This window comes from Pristiophorus japonicus, chromosome 1, assembly GCF_044704955.1.
Source record: "Pristiophorus japonicus isolate sPriJap1 chromosome 1, sPriJap1.hap1, whole genome shotgun sequence".
Taxonomy (NCBI): domain Eukaryota; kingdom Metazoa; phylum Chordata; class Chondrichthyes; family Pristiophoridae; genus Pristiophorus; species Pristiophorus japonicus.
Window position 1 is genome coordinate 342,694,553 of NC_091977.1, and position 8,185 is coordinate 342,702,737.

The 8,185-nt window shown below is 45.8% G+C and overlaps 1 pseudogene; it reads right to left on the reverse strand.

The window, feature by feature from the left end:
- Positions 1–951: 951 nt before the first annotated feature.
- Positions 952–1,510, reverse strand: LOC139264870 (protein FAM200A-like; annotated as a pseudogene).
- Between the last annotated feature and the right edge of the window lie 6,675 nt (positions 1,511–8,185).

The window sequence follows — 8,185 nt, forward strand, 5'->3', positions numbered from 1 at the left end:
CTATCCTAGCCAATTTACGCCTCAAACCGTCGAAGTTATCTTTCCTTAAGTTCAGGACCCTAGTTTCTGAATTAATTGTGTCACTCTCCATCGTAATAAAGAATTCTACCATGTTATGGTCATTCTACCATGTTATGGTCACTCTTCCCCAAGAGGTCTCACACAACAATCTTTTCTCATTCTGCATCATCCAGCCGAGGATGGCCAGCTCCCTAATTGGTTCCTCGACATATTGGTCTAGAAAACCATCCCTAATACACTCCAGGAAATCCTTCTCCACCGCATTGCTACCAGTTTGGTTAGCCCAATTAATATTTAGATTAAAGTCACCCATGATAACTGCTGTACTTTTATTGCATGCATCCCTAATTTCTTGTTTGATGCTGTTCCCAACCTTACTACTACTGTTTAGTGGTCTGTACACAACACCCACTAGCATTTTCTGCCCTTTGGTATTCCGTAGCTCCACCCATACCGATTCCACATCATAGAACAATAGAAACATAGAAAATAGGTGCAGGAGTCGGCTATTTGGCCCTTCGAGCCTGCATCGCCATTCAATAAGATCATGACTGATCATTCCCTCAGTACGCCTTTCCTGCTTTCTCTCCATGCCCCTTGATCTCTTTAGCCCTAAGGGCCATATCTAACTCCCTCTTGAATATATCCAATGAACTGACATCAACAACTCTCTGCGGCAGGGAATTCCACAGGTTAACAACTCTCTGAGTGAAGAAGTTTCTCCTCATCTCAGTCCTAAATGGCCTACCCCTTATCCTAAGACTATGCATCACATTGCAGGTCGATAAGCTTGAGTTGGAAGCCATGTGAAATGTTGTCAACATCAAATGTGAATGGCGAGGATACAGGTCATTTTCTACTGTTCTAAAATCCTGGAATCGACTAGAAAATTCAGCATGCAAGTAGAGTAGTGACGACGTGTACTTTTTCAGCTTTTCATCCCAAACAGTAATCTGTTGCAAAGTTGGAAAAGCTGAACTGTTTGCTTTCTATCTGACGGGGCAAAAGGACTTGACACTGCAATGCAAATCATGAGCAAAAAGCTCCTTCCCCTGCAGTCTTAAATTTAGTTCATTTATGTGGCCCATGATATCAACAGCGAATGCAAAACTAGAGAGCCAATCTGCTTCGTTCAACTGTGGAAAATGCAAATCTTTTTCTTTCATTTTCAAAAACAAACCAATCTCGGTTCTAAGTTACCACACTCTTTTCAAAGTTTTGCCCAAACTAAGCCATCTTACGTTGGTATGATACAGAACATAATTGAGCTCAGATTCAGGTTTCTCAAGCAGAATTACAAATTCCTGTGGCTTAATCCTTATGCTCAAATGTAGTTGACCACTTTCATAGCTGTGTCCACGATATTGCTTAGTTTTAAAACTCTTTTATAGAGGACCTCTTGATGAATATTGCAATGTAGAAAAATAATTTTCTGTTCTGGATTCGTTTCGATTACTTGGTCTTGAATTCTTTTCACTAAATGCAACATGTTTATCTGTCAGATTTGGGCTTCTGTCAGTGGCCATACTTGCCATTCGTTTCCACTCCACTCCTAATTTTGACATGTGCTGATTTACAGCTTCCAATAAATCTTTTCCTGTTAATCATCCAGGCTAATGTCCTTTCTTACTATTGCATTAATTTCCTCTTTAACCAGCAACGCCACCCCGCCTCCTTTTCCTTTCTGTCTATCCTTCCTAAATGTTGAATACCCCTGGATGTTGAGTTCCCAGGCTTGGTCACCCTGGAGCCATGTCTCCGTGATGCCAATTACATCATATCCATTAACTGCTATCTGCGCAGTTAATTCGTCCATCTTATTTCGAATACTCCTCGCATTGAGGCACAGAGCCTTCAGGCTTGTCTTCCTAACACACTTTGCCCCTTTAGAATTTTGCTGTAATGTGGCCCTTTTTGCTTTTTGCACTTCTCCACTTTTACTTTTCTTCTTTCTATCTTTTGCTTCTGCCCCCATTCTACTTCCCTCTGTCTCCCTGCATAGGTTCCTATCCCCCTGCCATATTAGTTTAACTCCTCCCCAACAGCACTAGCAAACACTCCGCCTCGGACATTGGTTCCAGTCCTGCCCAAGTGCAGGCCGTCCGGTTTGTACTGGTCCCACCTACCCCAGAACCGGTTCCAATGTCCCAGGAATTTGGATCTCTCCTCTCTGCACCACCCCTGAAGTCGCATATTCATCTGAGCTATCCTGTGATTCCTACTCTGACTAGCACGTGACACTGGTAGGAATCCTGAGATTACTACTTTTGAGGTCCTACTTTTTAATTTAGCCCCAGCTCCCTAAATTCAGCTTGTAGGACCTCATCCCGTTTTTTACCTCTATCGTTGGTACCTATATGCACCACGACAACTGGCTGTTCACCCTCCCTTTTCAGAATGTCCTGTACCCGCTCTGAGACATCCTTAACCCTTGCACCAGGGAGGCAACATGCCATCCTGGAGTCTCGGTTGCAGCCACAGAACCGTCTATCTATTCCCTTTACAATTGAATCCCCTATCACTATAGATCTCCCACTCTTTTTCCTGCCCTCCTGTGCAGCAGAGCCACCCACAGTGCCATGAACTTGGCTGCTGCTGCCCTCCCCTGATGAGTCATCCCCCTCAACAGTACCCAAAGCGGTGTATCGGTTTTGCAGGGGGATGACCGCAGGGGTTCCCTGCACTACCTTCCTTGCACTGCTCTTCCTGTTGGTCACCCAGCCCCTATCTGGCTGTGTACCCTTTACCTGCGGTAAGACCAACTCACTAAACATGCTACTTACGTCATTCTCAGCATCATGGATGCTCCAGAGTGAATCCACCCGCAGCTCCAGTGCCGCAATGTGGTCCGTCAGGAGCTGCAGGTGGATGCACTTCCCGCACACGTAGTCGTCAGCGACACTGGAAGCGTCCCTGACTTCCCACATAGTACAGGAGGAGCATAACACGTGTGCGAGCTGTCTTGCCATGACTTAACCCTTAGATTAACTTAATTTGGCAACAACAATGCTAAAGGTTACTTACTGATAAAGAAAAGAAAAAGAAAAACTACTTACCAATCGCCAGCCAATCACTTACCCTCTTGGCTGTGACATCACCTTTCGATTTCTTTCTACTTCTTATTTGCCTCCTTGCAGCAGCACCAGCAGGCCTCATGTAGGCCGCTTGCCTCCCGAACTCCCGTCTCTGACCATGAACTCCCGCTGCTCACTGACGGGCCTCATGTAGGCCGCTTGCCTCCCGAACTCCCGTCTCCGACCACGAACTCCCGCTGCTCACTGACGGGCCTCTTGTAGGCCGCTCGCCTCCCGAACTCCCGTCTCCGACCACGAACTCCCGCTGCTCACTGACGGGCCTCTTGTAGGCCGCTCGCCTCCCGATCTCCCGTCTCCGACCAGGAACTCCCGCTGCTCACTGACGGGCCTCTTGTCGGCTGCTCGCCTCCCGAACTCCCGCCTCCGACCACGAACTCCCGCTGCTCACTGACGGGCCTCTTGTAGGCCGCTCGCCTCCCGAACTCCCGCCTCCGACCACGAACTCCCGCTGCTCACTGACAGGCCTCATGTCGGCTGCTCGCCTCCCGAACTCCCGCCTCCGACCACGAACTCCCGCTGCTCACTGACGGGCCTCTTGTAGGCCGCTCGCCTCCCGAACTCCCGTCTCCGACCACGAACTCCCGCTGCTCACTGACGGGCCTCTTGTAGGCCGCTCGCCTCCCGAACTCCCGTCTCCGACCACGAACTCCCGCTGCTCACTGACGGGCCTCTTGTAGGCCGCTCGCCTCCCGAACTCCCGTCTCCGACCACGAACTCCCGCTGCTCACTGACGGGCCTCTTGTAGGCCGCTCGCCTCCTGAACTCCTGCCTCCAACCACGAACTCCCGCTGCTCACTGACGGGCCTCTTGTAGGTCACTTGCCTCCCGAACTCCCGTCTCCGACCACGAACTCCCACTGCTCACTGATGGGCCTCTTGTAGGCCGCTCGCCTCCCGAACTCCCGCCTCCGACCAGGTCATTGAGACACTGTCAGAGTGCATGTGTGATGGCATGTTGGAGTTAGCTGCTGCAATAAGGGAACACGCCCAGACCTCGCGCCCATTGACAGAATCAACTGCCACTCCCACTCCAATCCCCACACCAGCCTCTGAAGAGCCCAAAGCCAGGCCCTCCAACTTGCCACCTGCTGCCAATGACCTCCGCCCCCTCCACCCCTCCCCTCCTCAACAGGTGCGCATTACCTGAGATCTTAGAAAGAATAAGCTTGGTACCAAGCCCAGAAACACTACGCCACTTCCTGCAGGCATGGGTGGTAAAGTGTCCACGACCCAGCGCAGCGGGCTGTCTTAGAATAAGGTGGAGGAGAGATAGGTGGGTGCAGCCTTTCTTTGCTGCTGCTGTTGTTGTTGTTATTATTATTTTGTTACTGTTGTAACTGTTCTCAAATTAAAAGTTTTTTGTAAGTTATTTAAATTTACAAGTTTAAAAGTTTGTAAGTGATCTTAAAGTTTTTAAGTGATCTTAAAGAATGATCTTAAAGTAAAGTTTGAGACAAGAATCATTTTATTAAAGTTAAGTTAAGAACTATTTGTTAAACTTTTGAATAAAATATATTTTACATTAAAACTGAATCAGTTCCATTATTTGTTCCATTCTTAACACAACTTTAGAACTCAAGAAAAATCATTTCCATTATTTGTTCCATTATTAAAACAACTTTTGAAGTAAACAAGAATCATTTCCATCATTTGTTCCATTAACACAACACAACATTACGGAACAGCTCCAAACAATAAACATGGTCCATGTAGAATAGTTGTCGCTGAGTCTTCAGGCATCAGTAAAGCGTTCACGGATGAGCTGCTGGCGCAAAGCTTAAGCAATCGTTAAAGCAGCACGATGTGCTCCGGCCTCGGTACTTGCATGACTTCCTCATCCTCGTCGTCCTCCTCCTGCTCGTCATCTGCATCTTCTGCATCTTTATCATCAGCCACTCTCAACGCAGGTGGGTCTTCTACTACCATCTGCTGCTGCCTCATGATGGCTAAGTTATGCAGCATGCAGCACACAACAGTGAACTGACCGACAATCTCTGGGGAGTACAGCAAGTAGCCTCCAAAATGGTCCAGACATTGGAAGCACTGTTTCAAAATGCTAATGGTCCTCTCTATGATGCTGCACATCGCAATCTCTCCAGGTCTGTAGGGATGGACCACGGCCAAGCTCTGTGACTTCTCTCTCCACCCCCCCGCCCTTAATTAATTGCAGTATTGTGACTGTTCCCCTTCTCTCTCCCCGCCGTCCGCACCCCCCTACTCATTGCAGTCTTCAGAAGCCTTCCAATCGACACCTCGCTGTCTCTCATCTCCCCTCCCCCCTCCCCCCGCCTCCGGGCTTGTTTTCCAGCCGAGCTCCGAGCCACTGAGTCCGGGCGCGGGGCCGATTCTGTCGGGAAAAAGCTACAACCCTCCAGCCCTGCTTCAAGACGTTCGGTGATGGCGTGTGGGTGAGTCAATAAAAAGTGAAAACTTCTGAAATTCAACAAACTTGCATTTACTACATTGACAGGTAAAAAAAGTTGAACTTTATTATTGATTTTTACAGTGTTCTTGACTCCCTCCAAAATCTTCGATTAAAAACAATGGTGTCTTTCAGCACCAATTTGTCAATATGCGCTGGATTTCTTAACTGCCCAGAAGGTTTTTCGGGAGTGGCCAGATACGGCAACCAAGGAGACATTTTTTTTGGTCAAACTTCGAAAAATTATAAAAACTGGCACAGACATGAGGGAACGCCCCCTATGACGGCAACAAAAACTGGCCTAGAAATATCGTAACTAAGTCAGTTATGCCGCCGCAGATCGCAGAAGGGAACTTTGAAAAAAATAAGTATACCAAAAAAAATGGCGCGCACCAAAATAACGTTGCAAATGACCCGGGAAAATTGAGCCCAAGAAATTCTAAAAGCAATTTTTGTCACATGGCTTATAAATCGGTATAAATCTGGCACATTAATCCATTACATTAACTAATCCATCACAAGAACCATTTGCCATAAAAATAGAAATTGCAAATGTATTTTTGATGTTGTAGTTCACTTGAAAATCATGCTGTCACTTATGATGAAACAATAGTTAGACATGTATTATTGATGAAGTAATGCATGACAAATGAAAATGAATGGACAGATGAAGTTATTATGCCAAGTTACTGGCATGAAGTGTGAGCTTTGGCTCAGTGGTAGCACTCATACCTCAGAGCTAGCAGATTGTGGGTTCAAGTCACACTCAAGAATTTAGCATATAATCTAGGCTGACATGTAAGTACAGTTTTGAGAGTGTAATGCAATCAGAAGTGTTGTCTTTTGGATGATATGTTAAACTAATGCTCATCTGCCTGCTCAAGTGGACAGAAAATTTCCTGTGGCACTGTTTGAAGAGCAGGGGAGGTATCCTGGCTGACATTTATTCCTCAATCTGGATTCCATTGCACTATTTCAAAGAAGAGCAGGGGAGTTCTCTCCTATATTTATACAAGCCAATATTTATCCTTTAACCAAAATTTCAAAAAAACAAATCTTGTCAACAGCACAGTGCTGTTTTTGGAACCTTTTGTGGGCAGATTGGCTACCACATTTCCCCATATTGCAAAAGTGGTTACACTTTGAAAGTATTTCACTGGCTAAAAAGCACTTTGAGACGTCCTGAGGTCATGAAAGACGCTATTCTACGTGCAAGACCTATTTTTCTTTTTCCTTTCAACCAACATCGGAAAATACAGATGCATGGATTATTCATCTCATTGCTGCTTGTGGGCACTTGCTGTGCACAAATTGGCCTCATATGCTTGCATTTCAAAAATAGTTAATTGTCTGTGAAACGCTTTGGGACGTTTCGAGGATATGAATGGCACTATATGAATGCAAGTTCCTTCTTTCGTTATATAATTTATAAGTAAAAAGTTAAAATCAAAACCTTCACCTAAATGGCAACATAGAGGCCTAGAAATTCGATGCAAGTAAGGCCGGTTATGTGGAAAAAATGGCGGCCACTTCGCTTCCGCCCGCTTCCGGTGCAGGACACGGCAGCCTCCATTTTGGTGCCTTTGATAGCACAGGCCTCTCAAATTTAAATAAACAGATTGTGATGTCAATCGGCATGCAACGCTGGATTTGAAGCTTGCTGGGAACATAAAAACTGACTGCAATAGTTTCTATAGATATGTGAAGAGAAAGAGATTAGTGAAGACAAATGTAGGTCCCTTTCAGTCAGAATCAGGTGAATTTATAATGGGGAACAAAGAAATGGCAGACCAATTGAACCAATACTTTGGTTCTGTCTTCACTAAGGAAGACACAAATAACCTTCCGGAAATATTAGGGGACTGAGGGTCTAGCGAAAAGGAGGAACTGAAGGAAATCCTTATTAGTCAGGAAATTGTGTTGGGGAAATTGATGGGATTGAAGGCCGATAAATCCCAAGGGCCTGATAGTCTGCATCCCAGAGTACTTAAGGAAGTGGCCCTAGAAATAGTGGATGCATTGGTGATCATTTTCCAACAGTCTATCGACTCTGGATCAGTTTCTATGGACTGGAGGGTAGCTAATGTAACACCACTTTTTTAAAAAGAAGGGAGAGAGGAAACGGGTAATTATAGACTGGTTTGCCTAACATCAGTAGTGGGGAAAATATTGGAATCAATTATTAAAGATGAAATAGCAACGCATTTGGAAAGCAGTGACAGGATCGGTCCAAGTCAGCATGAATTTATGAAAGGGAAATCATGCTTGACAAATCTTCTAGAGGATATAACTAGTAGAGTGGAGAAGGGAGAACCAGTAGATGTGGTGTATTTAGACTTTCGAAAGGCTTTTGACAAGGTCCCACACAAGAGATTAGTGTGCAAAATGAAAGCACATGGTATTGGGGCAATGTATTGACATGGATAGAGAACTGGTTGGCAGACAGGAAGCAGAGAGTCGGGATAAAGGGGTTCTTCTCAGAATGGCAGGCAGTAACTCGTGGAGTGCCGCAGAGCTCAGTGCTGGGACCCCAACTATTTACAATATACATCATTGATTTAGATGAAGGAATTGAGTGTAATATCTCCAAGTTTGCAGATGACACTAAGCTGGGTGGTGGTGTGAGCTGTGAGGAGGATGCTAAGAGG